This window comes from Peromyscus californicus, unplaced genomic scaffold (assembly GCF_007827085.1).
Source record: "Peromyscus californicus insignis strain IS unplaced genomic scaffold, ASM782708v3 Scaffold_8__1_contigs__length_139910024, whole genome shotgun sequence".
NCBI classification, from domain to species: domain Eukaryota; kingdom Metazoa; phylum Chordata; class Mammalia; order Rodentia; family Cricetidae; genus Peromyscus; species Peromyscus californicus.
Genome location: NW_026294606.1, coordinates 77,820,421 through 77,836,240, shown reverse-complemented (window position 1 = coordinate 77,836,240; position 15,820 = coordinate 77,820,421). Strand labels below are relative to the sequence as shown.

Genomic DNA, 15,820 nt, shown 5'->3' with positions numbered 1-15,820 from the left:
ATGGTGTCCTTTGCCTTACAGAAGCTTTTCAGTTTCAGGAGGTCCCATTTATTAATTGCTGCTCTCAGTATCTATGCTACTGGTGTTATATTTAAGGAGTGGTCTCTTGTGCCAATGCTCTCGAGGCTATTTCCCACTTTCTCTTCTATCAGGTTCAGTGTAACTGGATTTATGTTGAGGTCTTTGATCCACTTGGACTTGAGTTTTGTGCATGGCAACAGATATGGACCTATTTGCAATCTTCTACATATTGATGTCCACTTATGCCAGCACCATTTGTTGAAGATGCTTTCTTTTTTCCATTATATATATATATATATATATATATATATATATATATATATATATATATATATGTCAAAAATCATGTATTCATAGGTGTGTGAATTTATGTCAGGGTCTTCAGTTTGATTCCACTGATCCATGTGTCTGTTTTTATGCCAATACCAAACTGTTATTATTTCTATAGCTCTGTAGTAGAGCTTGTACAGGATTATTTTAGCTATTCTGAGTTTTTTGCTTTTCCATATGAAGTTGAGTATTGTTCCTTCAAGGTCTGTGAAGAATTGTGTTAGGATTTTGATGGGGATTGCACTGAATCTGTACATTGCTTTTTGGTAAGATTGCCATTTTTGCTATGTTAATCCTACCTATCCAAGAGCATGGGAGATCTTTCCATTTTCTGATACCTTCTTCAATTTTTTTCTTCAAAGACTTAAAGTTCTTGCCATACAGGTCTTTCACTTGTTTGGTTAAAGTTACCCCATATTTTTATATTATTTGTGGCTATTGTAAAGGATGTTCATTCCTGATTTCTTTCTCAGCCTGTTTATCATTTGTATATAGGAGGGCTACTGATTTTTTTTTTTTGAGTTAATCTTGTATCCTGCCATATTACTGAAGGTGTTTATCAGCTGTACGAGTTTCCTGGTAGAATTTTTGGGGTCACTTATATATACTACCATATCATCTGCAAATAGTGAATGTTTGACTTCTTCCTTTCCAATTTATATCCCCTTGATCTCCTTTTGTTGTCTTGTTGCTCTAGCTAGAACTTTGAGTATTATATTGAATAGATATGGAGAGAGTGGACAGCCTTGTCTTGTTCCTGATTTTAGTGGAATCACTTTGAGTTTCTCTTCATTTAATTTGATGTTGACTGTCTGTGTGCTGTATATTGCTTTTATCATGTTTAGTTATGTTCCTTGTATCCCTGATCTCTTCAAGACATTTATCATGAAGGGATGCAGGATTTTGCAAAGACTTTTTCAGCATCTAATAAGATAATCATTTTTTTTCCTTTCAGTTTGTTTATATGGTGGATTACATTGACAGATTTTCATATGTTGTACCATCCCTGCATCTCTGGGATAAAGTCTATTTGATCATAGTGGATGATTTTTTTTATGTGTTCTTGGATTTGGTTTGCCAGTATTTTATTGAGTATTTTCACATCAACGTTCATGAGAGAGATTGGTCTATAATTCTCTTTGGTTTTTTGTATCTTTGTGTGGTTTGCATATCAGGGTAACTGTAGCCTCATAAAAAGAGTTTGGTAATGTTCCTTCTGTTTCAATTGTGTGGAACAATTTGAGAAATTTTGGTATTAGCTCTTTGAAATTATGGTAGAATTCTGCACTGAAACCATCTGGTCCTGGGCTGTTTTAGGCTGTGAGACTTGCAATGATTGTTTCTATTTCCTTAGGGATTATAGATGTATTTGAATTGTTTATCTGCTCTTGGTTTAATTTGGGTATGTGGTACCTATCCAGAAAATTGTCCATTTCTTTTAGATTATGCAATTTTGTGGAGTACATTTTTGAAGTATGACTAATGATTCTCTGAATTTTCTCAGCGTCTGTTGTTAGGTCCCCCTTTTCATTTCTGATTTTGTTAATTTGGATATTCTCTCTCTGCCTTTTGGTTAGTTTGGGTAAGAGTTTGTCTATCTTGTTAATTTTCTCAAAGAACCAACTCTTTGTTTCATTGATTCTTTGTATTGTTCTCTTTGTTTCTATTTTATTTATTTTAGCTCCCAGTTATTATTTCCTGGGGTCTACTCCTCCTGGGTGAGTTTGCTTCTTTTTGTTCTAGAGCTTTCAGGTGTGCTGTTAAGTCACTAATGTGAGATTTCTCTAAATTCTTTATGTAGGCATTTAGAGCTATGAACTTTCTTCTTAGCACTGCTTTCATAGTGTCCCATAAGTTTGGGTATGTTGTGCATTCATTTTCATTGAATTCTAGGAAGTCTTTAATTTCTTTTTTAAGTTCTTTCTTGATCCAGTGGTGATTCAGTTGAGCATTGTTCAGTTTCCATGAGTTTGTAGGCTTTCTATAATTTGTGTTGTTGTTGAATCCTAACTTTAAGCTGTGATGATCTGATAAGATACAGCAGTTATTCCAATTTTTTGGTATCTGTTGAGATTTGCTTTTGTGATTGACTATGTGGTAAATTTTAGAGAAGGTTCCATGAAGTGCTGAGAAGAAGGTATAATCTTTTGTGTTTGGGATAAAATGTTCTATAGATGTCTGCTAGGTCCATTAGAATCATAACATCTGTTAGTTCCCTTATTTCTCTGTTAAGTTTCTGTCTGGCAGACCTATTCATTGTTGAGAGTGGGGTGTTGAAGTCCCCCACTATTAATGTGAGGGGTTTGATGTGTGTTTTAAACTTTAGTAATGTTTCTTTTACAAATGTGGTTACCCTTGTATTTGGGGCATAACTGTTCAGAATTGAGACTTCATCTTGATGGATTTTTCCTGTGATGTATATTAAATGTCCTTCTCCATCTCTTTTGATGGATTTTAGTTTGAAGTCTGTTTTGTTAGATATTAAGATAACTACACCAACTTGTTTCTTAGGTCCATTTCATTGGAAAATCTTTCCCCAACCCTTTACTCTGAGGTAATGTGTCTTTGAAATTGAGGTGTGTTTCTTGTATGCAGCAGAAGAATGGATCCTGTTTTCATATCCATTCTGTTAGCCTGTGTCTTTTTATAGGTGATTTGAGACCATTGATATTAAGAGATATTAATGACCAGTGATGTTAATTCCTATTATTTTTTTATTATGTTGTTGGTGGTGGTAGTGTGTGTACATTTCTCTTTTTGAGATTTACAGGTGTGAAGTTTCTATTGCTTGTGTTTTCGTGGGTGCAACTAAATTCCTTGGGTTGGACTTTTCCTTCTAATACTTTCTATAGGGCTGGATTTGTGGATAGGCATTGTTTAAATATGGTTTTGTCATGGAATATCTTGTTTTCTCTGTTTATGGTGATTGAAAGTTTTGCTGGGTATAATAGTCTGGGCTGGCATCCATGATCTCCTAGTGTTTTCTCTCCAGGACCTTCTGGGCTTTCACAGTCTCCATTGGGATTTCAGGTGTAATTCTGATAGGTCTTCCTTTAAATGGTACTTGACCATTTTCCTTTGCAGATCTTAATATTCTTTCTTTATTCTGTATGTTTAGTGTTTGATTATTATGTGGTAAGAGGATTTTTTTTTTTGGTGCAGTCTATTTGGTATTCTGTAAGCTTCTTGTACCTTCATAGGCATGTCCTTCTTTAGGTTGGGAAATTTTTCTTCTATGATTTTGTTGAATATATTTCCTGTGCTTTGAGCTAGACTTTTTCTCCTTCTTCTATTCCTATTATTCTTAGGTTTTTATCTTTTCATGGTGTTCCATATATCCTGGATGTTTTTTGTGTTAAGAATTTGTCAGATTTAACATTTTCTTTGATCAATGAATCTATTTCCTCTATTGTATCTTCAATGCCCTGAGATTTTCTCTTCCATCTTTTGTATTCTGTTGGTTATGTTTTCATCAACATGGGCATTAAAAGATATCAGACTAATTTTGACATTTTACACATTCCTTTAAGTCCACAAAACCGGGTCATCCCAATCTATCTGACTTTCATTGAGTCGGCTCCTGCTATCCCTTCCCAGGCTATCACAGAGTTGGTGTTCCCAAGACTAGAGTTCAGCCTGTTCACATTGTCAAACTGCGCTTTGAGAGAGACCACCATGGGGGAAACTCTGTTTAATCCGATGTGACTGGATAACACACAGTAGAGATTTTTACCAATCTGTGGGTATTTTTGAAGTCCTTGGCCTCTTCTTTGTCTGCTCTTAACCAACAGGCTAACCAACACTGTGTGTTTTTGCATGTTGAAATTCAAGAAGGTTCTAAAGTCAAGTTCACATTTTTATTGTGGCATGTGTTGTCCTTCTAAGAAATTAGGTGTGATTTCTATGTGTGCCCAGCTTACTAGGAGAAGAATCACACAGGGGCAAAATTAACTGTTGTCAAAAGTCCTCAAGGGGACAAAAATCAGTGAAAAGCATGGGACAAATGCAGCAAGGTGTTTAAGGGTTTGAACTTTTCTGGACAGGAAGTCAAGACACTGTCATGAGGCTAGTGTTTGGTTTACTTTATTTTTCCGTGTAGTTTTGGTGCCTATCCTGGATCTCACTCTGTAGACCAGGCTGGCCTCAAACTCACAGAGATCTGCCTGGCTCTCCCTCCCGAGTGCTGACATTAAAGGGGTGCACCACCGCTGCCCGGCTACATTTTTTTTTTTAATCACTTTTTTAAAATCACTTTTCCATGGAGAAAAGGCTCACAATATTCCTGGAGACATATTACATGAAACATTTAAAAGAGAGAAAAGGAAACACCCAGCTCTGTAGCAGCATATTATCCACAACAGCGAGAACTTGGACATAACTCAAACACCCATCAACAGGGAAGAGAGAGCAATTATGGCACCCTCACAAGGCAGATGCCCCACAGAAATGTTCAAAAAGCACCAGCCATTATCAGCTGTGACAACGTGGATGAACTTCACATGGAGATTGGAGAGGAACAAAGCGTTGCATATGCAATGCCCTTGACAGGAAGTCCAGGAAACCAGTCTATGCTGGTGAAAGTCAGATGGCGGCCGTCCTTTCTCCAAAACCACTGCTGGGTAACCTGAGTTTGGTTCACACCTTCTGTATATGAGCTGCGCTTTCCTGGCTTAAGATCTTCTGATTTTCTTTGGTTTAATTGTATTTTTTTAAAAATCTATCCTATGGACAGGGAGATGACTCAGTAGGTAAGGTGTTTCTTGCCCAACCCACAGTCTTTAAAAGTCACCCACGGTGGTGTGAGCCTGTAATCGCAGAGTTAGGGACATGGAGACAGAAGGATTTCCGGTCTCACTGGCCAGTCAATCTAAATGAATCGGTGAGACCAGGCTAGGGAGATTATTGTAACTAGAAGGATAAAAGCAACTTATTCGAGGAAAGGATTTATTTGGCTTACACTTCCGGGTCATATTATATCATTGAAGGAAGTCAGGGCAGGAACTCAAGCAGAAACCATAGAGGAACATGTTTACTTGCTCATTGTCTGCTTCATGCTTAGCTAGCTTTCCTTTTTCTTCAGAGTTAGAATGGGCTTTATTAGAGAGAAGAGGGGATAGGACAGGAGAAGCCAGGCCTGGCAGAAAGAGAGGCACAGAGAGAGACGGGGGGTGGGGGGGGGGGGGGGGGGGGGGAGAGAGAGAGAGAGTTAGCTAGCCCAGGACCACCTGCCTACCAATGGTGCCAGCCACAGTAGGCTTTGCCCTCCTACATTAATTAATAACGAAGACAATCACCCACAGACATTCCACAGATCAATCTGGTAGAGGAAGTCCCTCAGTGGAGACTCCCTTCTCAAGTGACTCCAGGCTGTGTTAAATTGACAAAGCTAACTAGGACAGAGACCTTTGCTCACAAAATAAAGTGGAAGGAGTCTGAGGAAGGATACCCTGGGCTGACCTTTGGCCCCCACACACCTGGGCACACCCCCACATAAACACAGACATCCACCACACAAACAGACACACAGAGATTCCCATTCTCTCCCTCTTCCCCCTTCTGGTTGGAATTTCTTAGGTTTGTTTACTGCATCTGAGTGTTAAGGCCTTCTGATATCTCTTAGAAGTTTGTCATTTAACGGGGCCTCTTGCCCGTTCTCTGTATTGCGTTGCCCGGTGGCTCAAATTGGCATACGTCGGGCCTTCTTGCTTCACACCCCTGCCTCAGCACATGGCTCCCATTTTCCTGTCTTCAGGTTTTATGTAGTGCGTTTCAGTGGATTTACTTCCCTCTGGTCACTTTTTCTTTCAGGGCATCTAGTTTCCATCTTTATGTTCGACTCCTGGTGGTTTGGTTTGGTTTGGTTTTGACAGGACCCCATGTGGCCGAGGCTGGCTTCAAACTTGGTGTATAGCTGAGGCTGACTTTCAACTCCTGATTACCTTACTTCCACCCCAGTGCTGGGATCCTGATGTCTGTCACCACCCTTGGTACTATTATCTTCCCTTTTAACAGGGTAAATGAGCTCTTCCATGCCCGAGACTTTCCATACCTCAAGTACCTGCCGTGGGTGTGTATATCTGATATTTCTGAGGAATTTCACTCAGGATGTGTTCTTTTCTTGAGTGTTCTGGGAATTTTCATGGATTGTTCAGGAAAGCTATCTGTGGGAATTTCTTTGAGCTGAAATTGAGCTCCTCCATGGGGACTTGCTCTGACTTGCTTCTAAATGACACGGAGCTGCAGCCACTTTAAACTGAGCACCCAGCCCAGCTTTCTGTCACACAGGCAGGGTGGCTTAGACTCATGCTTACATATTCCCAGGGTTTGGGGGTTTATTCCTCCACTCCCAGTTCAGAGCAGACACAGACTTCTCTCCTTCCTGTCCTTTCTGTATTTCATTCATCTTGGCTGTAGAACCCTAGCCTTCCAGGAGCTGTCTTTCTAGATTCTCCCAGGAACAGACCTAAGCTTCCTCTTCTGTCCTCAGAACTCCATACAAAGGCAGAACAGAAACTTCCCCTTCCCAGGGTCCACCTACAAGCTGTCTGGGCAAAAGTGGGATTTGGTGTCCATTTCTCTCCCAGGAATCCTGCTTTCACTGCCTACAAGATGCTATGTATCCCTTAACATCAGGCCAGCTCAGTAGTGAATGCATTTCAACAGCGAGCGAGGGTGATCTCTTCAGTGCTAATCAAGTGTGTGTTAGCTTCAGCCAGCTTCATTTGGAGGATCTGTCAGCCATGCTTCTCTAGAAAGAACCCCAAAGCTCCCCTCCCAACCCCCGCCATGCATCTCTGCAAAGCCTGAAGTTTCTATAGTGGTCTGACTTCAGAATTGGGTGGAAAAAGTGATTCCTTTCCACCCAGCATCAGAGCTGGCTTAAGCAGGTAATGAACTCAGTCGAGGGGGTGTCTGGGTAGTAGAAGGGCTTCAAATTCAAATCGGTCCAAATGTTCTTCAGTGTTTCCATTGCTGGAGCAGTGGGAAGCATGGAGTGGGTTTTATAATGCAATCGTTCTTCCAAATGCATAATGTGGCACCAGTCGGAGCCCTTGTCACCGCTGCTTCCAGTAGGAACAGGAGGCCAAGCTCTCCTGCAGCAGCCCAGCCTGCAGGACATGATTTGGTGATTTACAGGGACGGATGAAGACCATTATGGTTATTGTTCTGCAAATTATCTTTTCATCCCCCCCCACCCCACCCCACCCCTGTCTCCCACTTTTTTCCATATTTCTATAAAATATCACATTTCTGTAAAACTCCCTGGCTTGGAAATTCCACTTAGAGATCAATAACAGCATTCCTAAGCAAGATGAAGCAATGCATCCAAGCAGGATGCTCTCCAGATTGGACTTTCCTCTTCTAGAACGAGCTTAAGTTTTTTCTGCCTGGCCCACAGTCAGGACAAATCTCTATCACCTGCCAGTCCCACAGCCCCTCAGACCCAACCAAGTAAACACAGAGACTTATATTGGTTACAAACTGTATGGCCGTGGCAGGCTTCTTGCTAACTGTTCTTACAGCTTAAATTAATCCATTTCCATTAATCTATACCTTGCCACATGGCTCGTGGCTTACCGGCATCTTCACATGCTGTTTGTCATCGTGGCGGCTGGCAGTGTCTCTCTGACCCAGCCTTCCATTTCCCAGCTTTATTCTCCTCTTTGTCCCGCCTACACTTCCTGCCTAGCCAATGGCCAATCAGTGTTTTATTTATTTACTAATTAGCAACACATTTGACATACAGAACATCCCACAGCAGTTAGTTACTCTGTAGTTATAAATCTGGCAGGCAATCACAACAAAAAAATCAAAAATACTAAAAAATTCATATTTCATCGATGTGTTCCTTGCAAAAGTCATGGGATGTAATTATGTTAATTGTATTCTTTTAAATATTTTTTCCTTGTTTGCTCCTCTGGATACCTGTATACATAGTACCAATCCATTGAGTGTATTCTGGCTTGACCAATGAGCTATGCTACAAAAGATTACCCGCTGCACTCTGTGGACAGTGTTGAAGAAAACCAGTGCTGTTTGCTGGATTCGTCCTAATCCTCTGAGCACTCAAGACTTATTGAAACTTCCCCAGTGGAAAAGACGGGGTCCTTTAAGCCTCTTGTTTGTGGCACCCCTGAAGCTAGACTTCTCCCCTGAGAAGCACCTTGAATGGGTAAATTATGGCTTCAATCATGGTTTGGACGGGATGGTTAAGGTTAGCATTTTTCATTTCTTTCATCCACACAGTTCTTCTTCAGGCCAAATGTCTTCTTAGTTTTTGTCATCTGACAATCTACACTTCAAAGACTAGGAAATTCCAAACCCATAAAAGGGATTAATGTTTGCAGAGCCCGAAATGTTTATCATTCTGCTTCGGTTATTACATGCTATATACATGCATCACATTGGCATAATGTACACCCTTAAAGATGCACAAATAGTATGTCTTGTTGAGTAAAATGAAGAAAAAAGGCTGGGGAGATGGCTCAGTGGGTAGAACTTCCTGTGCTTGCATGAGGATCTGAGTTCAAATCCCGATTACCCATGTTAAAAAGGGGGAAGTGTGTGGCTGTGTGCATACTTATAAGTCTGTTGCTTGGCAGTTGGAGACAGGAGGATCACTGAGGCTTGGCAGCCTCCAGTCTAGCTATCTCCACATTCAGTGAGAGACCCTGTCTCAAGTGAATAAGACAGTGATAAACCCGCCCTACCTGTGTGACAGAGAAAGCTGGGCTGGACGCTCTGTTTGTAGTGGCTGCAGCTTGGTGCCCTGTAGAAGCAAGCCAGAGCAAGCGGAGAAGTTTAATTTCAACTCAAAGAATTCTCCCACAGATAACTTTCTAGAACAATTCATGAAAACTTCCAAAACACTCAGAAAAGAACACATCATGAGTAGAATTTGCCAGAAGTGTCAGAAATATGCACCCACGCTCCAGTACCCCTTCCGCAGCCAGGGGTCAGTGAATTTTCCACATGTGACCTAACTCCCCAGTAGGAACTGACTACGATGAGTGAGCACCCTACGAAGTGTAAGCATTGGGTATTTATTTACCTCTTTGAATCTTCACAGCATCCATAGAAGGCAGCTATGATCCTAAGTTACAAAGGAGTGCTGAGGCAGGGGGGCATCCAGGATGGGCTGCTTGGGATGCTGATGGCGGAGCCCTGATCCCACATTCTCTCACTGAAGGAATTCAGTGTTTCCAGAGAGGTACTTCTCTGAACTCCCCCTGGGGACGCAGGGACAGTAACTTCCACGTGTATAGGCACCTTGCCGTGGTGGCACGTGATGGCGCTGCTGGTGGCCGTGCTGCTGTTGGCAGGGTTTCGGGTCCCAGAAGCCCCCAGCTTAGCCTCTTAGTGTACAAAGAAGTTGGACTCGCTCCACCTCACCCCACACCCGAAGTCAAAAGGAGTAGTAGTGTTTCCTTCTTGCCTGTTGTTGAGTACTTCACTAATCTTTCAACTAGGCACCACACTCAGAGGCATAAACATTAGCAGAAGAACATACCTTTAATTGCAGCACTTGGGAGGCTGAGGCAGAAGGATTGAGAGTTGGAAACCAAAGCTAGCCTAGTCTACACAGCAAGACCTTATCTCAAAAAAAGAAGCATGCCGAGTGGAAGCTCCAGAAGACCCGTGAACACTGACCCACGGGACTCATCTCATCCACACGTGGACTCCTCATGGGCAGCCAGCCAGCGGCCTGCAGACATGCCACATCATTTCAGCTGAACACCGAGCACTCTCTCTGCAGGGCAACTATCGTGGAGAAGAAAACGAAACTGGTGACGAAAATGTTAATAAAGTCCCCAGGTCTGCTCCTCTTTGACAAGTTCCTCCATGGCGGCTCAGATTTCTGCAGCGCCTGGCAGTGGGTGATGCCACCTAGACCTGCTTTACCTTAGGGTGTGAAATGCTCTGAGTATGTCGGTTTTACTACTGTTGGCGTGGAGTGCTGGTTCTCTCTGGAATGTAAACCAGAAGCTGTGACTCTGGGAATGTTCTTCCCCCTCTGTGCCGGGATATGCAGCTGAGAGATTCTAAGGAGAATCTTCTACGGGCCCCTCATCAGGGTTGCTGGGACCAGTCTCCTGGGTTTCTTACATTCTATCTGCCCTAGATGCTATCCTACATGATAGCTCTACCTTCCATCTAGAGAACTATTTTCTTTGGAGATCATCTAATTTATAAAGGCTTTGTCTAACATAACTGTGCAAGGGTTTTTCCAGGAAGCAACAATTAAGGGATGACTGACAGAAATGTTTTAGTTAATTGAATATTCTGGAAAATAAGTTTGACATCATCGCCATCTCAACTGATGTTTGAAGCACTGGGGTTCTGGACATAGCACAAAATCATGCTATCACTCACGGACATAACAGGCTACAAGGGCTAGGGATGTGGCTGGTGTATAAAGTGCCTGCCACACCAGTGTAAAGAACAGGGTTCAGATCTCCAGTACCCAAGCGAATGATGATTAGGCAGAGCAGCACCGTTGTTATTTCAGCACACAGAAGCGGAGACCGGGAATTCCTAAAGCAAGCTGCGAGACTAGTCAAATCAAGGCGCTCTGGGTCCTGATGAGACATCCTGCCTCAACATATAAGGTGAAGGGCAATCAAGGAAGATACCGGATGTCAACTGTGGGCCTCTGTACACATGAACACACATATACAAGCACACACATATAAACACATGCATGGAGTGAGAAGGGATGTGTTTGAGAATTTACTATAAATAAGAAGCCCGTGAGGAAGCAGGCGATGCTGTGAGAGGGGTGATAGCTCAGGACCTACTGACGGCCACCAGTAGATTATTATTTGATGAGGGAGGAATTTTGGGAAGCATAGAGAAGGGAGATCAGTCATATTAGATTTTATGACAGCCGAAGACAGACTGTGGTGTGAAAAGGAAGACACTGTAGCTGGATTTAGAGCCCCTTCAAGGCCTGCCTGTTAAAGGCTTGACCTCCAGCTTGATGTTATTAGGGTGGAAGTAGAAAGGTCTAGGCATGAGGCCTAGAGGGAGGTATTGAGGTCACTAGTGGGGTGTGCCCTCAAAGGGAATATGCAGCCCTGGTCTCTTCCTCTTTCTCTTTTGCTTCTGGATCATGAAGTGAACGATTTTCCTCTGTCGGGTGCTCCCACCATGACCTGTGACCCCCCTTTTGGCTCTGAAGCAACAGTTCCAGAGCCAGCCGATCATGGGCCCAAACCACAAGCTCTGTGAGCCAAGATAACCTTTTCTCTCCACTCTCTCTCTTTAGAGATGTCAAACCAACACACCAGCCAACCCTGGGAGAAGGCTTGGAGTTAGAGCCTGGAGACTGGTCATCGGCAGGAGGGCAGGAATGCCGGAGTGGGGGGTGCCCAAGGAAAGGCTTGAGAAATCATAGAACAGTCAGGACCCCTGAGTCCATGCTGTAGGGGGAGGTTGGAGGTTTTGGAGGTGCCATGCTATGCTCTGCTGCTCTTGGACAAAGTGGGGCCCATCCATGAGCCTGGCTCAAGATCCCAAGATAGGGATGATAGGACCCTCTCCAGTCCAGATTAGCCATGACACATGTGCTGGCTTTGGGATAGAGGTGCAGGCATGAGACCAAACAGGCAAGGGGGTATGATTAGCAGAGGAGCATTGCCCTGATTGATACAGAAGGCTAGAGCATAAGTGTATTCTGAACAAGATGCCCAGCAGAAAGCAGGAACGTGGATGCCCATGAACACAGGTGACTTCCAGGATACTTCCCAGACAACTGCTGCTTGGATTTCTTCCAGTAGGGTTATAGAGGCTTTGGGTGGGAACAACCAGCTTTGAGTGCTGAGGAGAGCCATCAGAAGGGGCAGAAAGTTGGTCAAACCATTATAGGTAGAATACACCAGTCACCTCTGGGGTTAGGACTACTGCAAGGAAGGTGTGTGAAGCAGGCAGACGTGTAGGAACACATGAATGACCAGGAGCAAATGGGCAGCTCCCAGACAAGCTCCTTTTCTTTTTCTTTTTAATAAAGACTTATTTTTTAAAAGTGTATGTGTGTGTGAAGGGGCAGTGAGAGGGAGAGAGAGACAGAGGTTTGTGGAAGTACTAAAAGGCCAGAAGAGAGTATTGTATACCCTGGAGCTGGAGTTACAGGTAGGTGTGAGCCACCTGACTTAGGTGCTGGGAACTGAACTCCAGTCCTCTGCAAGAGCAGCAAAGGCTCTTAACGGCTGAGCCATCTCTTCAGCACCACCACCCCCAAATTCTCAAAATAACACAGTAGCCAAATCAATCTCACATGAACTGGGGCCAAACTCATCCTGTGGACTAAAATTCACAACTGGCAGTCAGTGACCCAAGATTTAGGAAAAGAGCATCTGAAGATTGAAGACAGCAGTATCTGCCCCCAAGCAGAAGAGAGGCCATAACCAGGAGTTTATAACGTAACCAGAAGTGTACCCCTGTGGAAATGCATAGTGCCCAAGAAGCCGTGTGCAGAGGAGAGGCCATAACCAGGAGTTTATAACGTAAGCAGAAGTGTACCTCTGTGGAAATGAACAGGAGAGGTGCCCAAGAGACTGTGTGCAGAGGAGCAGCTCCTCTGATGTCCCGATTCTCTTGGACAAGCAGGAACAGTGCATGGAAGGCCAGCTGACTAAGAACATGAGTGCACAAGAGAGCGGCATGGCCCTGCAGAAGTCTGTGTGAAGCGACAAAGATGCCGAAGGCAAGCGAGGCTTTTAAAGTCACAAGAGCAAGCCAAAACAAGGGACAGACCTTCCACATGGCAGCTGTGATGTCACCTGAAGACACAAGGAGCAGGCAGAAACAAAAGCAGCGATCTCCATTCTCCGTCCCTCTGTGCGTTTAGAATATTCTTCACTCCTGGCTCGGAGAAATAGAATCCCACAAGCAGGACACACCTAGTGTAAGTAAGGACCGGGCTAGACCCCATGAGCAATTTCCTTTGCCCAAGAGCAGTAGAGCCACTGTGTCATGAGTCCCCCACCCCTCCCTGCCAACATACAAGCTTCCCTCTAACCACACAGCTGGACTTTGTCTGAGAATGGGCCCACACCACAGCCACAGCTCAGAACCCTCTCTGCAACTCTCCAATCTCAGGGCCACCCTCTTCCAAACCCGTTTGCAGCCTCTTCCTGCCCATTCCCTTGTTGAGTAGCCCCAAGTGCTGGGCCTTAGACTTACGGGTCCATGACCCACTGGAGGAACTGGGCAAGGTTCAGTGTGCACACAGCTTCCCTTCCCCTGTCAGCTTGGGAAGGGAGCTTGCAAAGAAAAACTGTCAAGGCTGGCCTTCCACCCACACATGGAGGCCGAGTCTCCGGGGCCGTCTTTTTATCCTAATGTGTGGTCAGGGCTAGAAGTACAGAGGGAAGCCTGTGGGTGCCAGTCAGTGAACACACTCTGGTCCATATTTACCACCATTCACTAGACTTTAGGAGAGTCTTTAGATTTTCTTCTCCCACATTCCCACCAGCAAAGCAAGATATTTTGTGAGGAGGTCAGCTGAGATGGTATTCTGATTTGAACCTGAAACCTGTCCCCATTCCCTCCCCAGGTGCATCTTTTGAATGCTTGTTCCTCAGCTCTTTTTGGCACTCTTTTGGGAGGTTGTGGAACCTTAAGGAAACGGGGCCTCTCCGACAGAAGGAGGTCCCTAGGGGACAGCCTTTGAAGGTTCTAGGCCAGCTCTGGGTCCGGAGGATTTCTGCTTCTCTGTCCACCGCAGTGTGAACAGTCTCCAAGATATGTTCCTGCCTCCATGTCTCCCCCACCACGATGGGCTGAGATCCACAATGGACTGTGAGCCATATGCATACATGCACATATGTACACAAACATATATGTACATGTACACACACACACTTTTTTTTTATTAACTTGACACAAGCTAGGGTCATTTGAGAAGAAGAACCTCAGTTGGGATTATACCCCACTAGACTGGCCTGTAGGAGGGCCCAGTCCTCTGTGGGCAGTGCCACTATGGGCCTGTGGTCCTGGATTTTTGCAAGAAAGTAGGCTTCTAGGTATAGAGGAGGATGAGCAGCAGGGAGGAGGGAGGAGGTCGGCCATTGACTGAGCATCTGAGTCACAAAGCTGGGGCATTCCTAAGCACTTCTTCAAAGAATCCTTTAAGCTTCCTTCTGGTCTGAGTGACACATTCATCTCCATTCCCAAAGAAGACGACTGAGGCTTGATTATATAGCATACTCCAGGTGGGTCCCAATGTCACCAAGTGACCAACCTAAGGATTCCAGCATAGTAGAGTGCTTCGACTTGACCACTAGAAGTACAGAGGGAAGCCTGTGGGTGCCAGTCAGTGAACACACTCTGGTCCATATTTACCACCATTCACTAGACTTTAGAACAAGCACTTGTCCTAACACTTGCACGGGTCAATCTGTGGAGCTATTATAGACAGATGACTGTTAACTGCTATCATTGTCACCAGTATAAGAGACTCAGACTCGTCCTTAGTTGCCTGAAGTCTGAGGGACTTCCCATGGTTGTACAAGCCACAGGACAAGAGGGACCTCATTATAGCACTGTGCCTCTGCTTCGGGCTTGATAAACAACAGCTATACCTTTTGTCATCTGACTTGGAGGGTGGATGGAGATCCTAAAGAATAGAATGCAACTTGGATTGACTTTGGCAGGGTGGAGAGCAGAGCAAAGGTTCAGTTCATTGTAACAGGAACTTGAAGGTGAATTCACTTGATCCAGCCTCAGAAGTCACTGGGATGTGTATTGCTTACAGATCTGAGCAAGTGGACAGGATAGGCAGAGGCTTTGAGAAGAGTTCCGCCACAGTCTGACCCACTGTGGGCTGCCTGCATGGAGTGCCTGCTGCCTGCTTCTGGTCCAGGGTCTCCAACTTCGGGAATGCTGGGATGGGAGTGACCAGTGGTGACTGCAAACCCTGCCCACATCTGCTGATTGTAGCCATGACCACAGTCTGTCCTTGCTGGCACCTCATTTTATATGTGACTGACTTTGAAGACTGTGCTTGCCCCTGATGTTTTCATCCAACACGGTTCAAACCTGTTCCTCTTCTGCCATAAGCCCTAGCAAAGAGCAGCGTTCCAGAGCCGTTTGCCGACCTGTGATGTCTGAGCACTTGAACTTTAATAGTGACTCACATGTTTTATGGGAAGTGCAGAGCGCTCCTCTACACAGCACAGACAAACACTCACACCAAGTCTGGGAATACCATGCACCCCAACCCAAATCCTTCCTGGGATACAGCCATCTCCTCCTCTGGAAAGCTTCCTCTCTGGGGAGAAGGGGGAGTGGACCTTCCAGAGCTGAATGCTCCCCACAGCTGCACACCAGGTGAGGTGCCTTCCACAATTACTTCACCCATTCCCACAGGACTTCTCCACAAATTCACCTAGAGATCCTGCCCTGGGAGGGACTGGGCAGAGACTAAACAACTCAGATCACACAGCTAAACAGTGGCAGCAAGATT

The 15,820-nt window shown here is 44.4% G+C and overlaps 1 long non-coding RNA gene across 1 annotated transcript in view; it reads left to right on the top strand.

Annotated features, from left to right (window-relative positions):
- The window catches only part of LOC128104193 (uncharacterized), a 46,370-nt gene that overhangs the window by 28,276 nt on the left and 2,274 nt on the right, over positions 1–15,820 (top strand). The window contains exon 3 of the long non-coding RNA XR_008215903.1: positions 15,110–15,684. This is a non-coding gene — a long non-coding RNA (uncharacterized LOC128104193). The remainder of the gene's footprint in view (positions 1–15,109; positions 15,685–15,820) is intronic.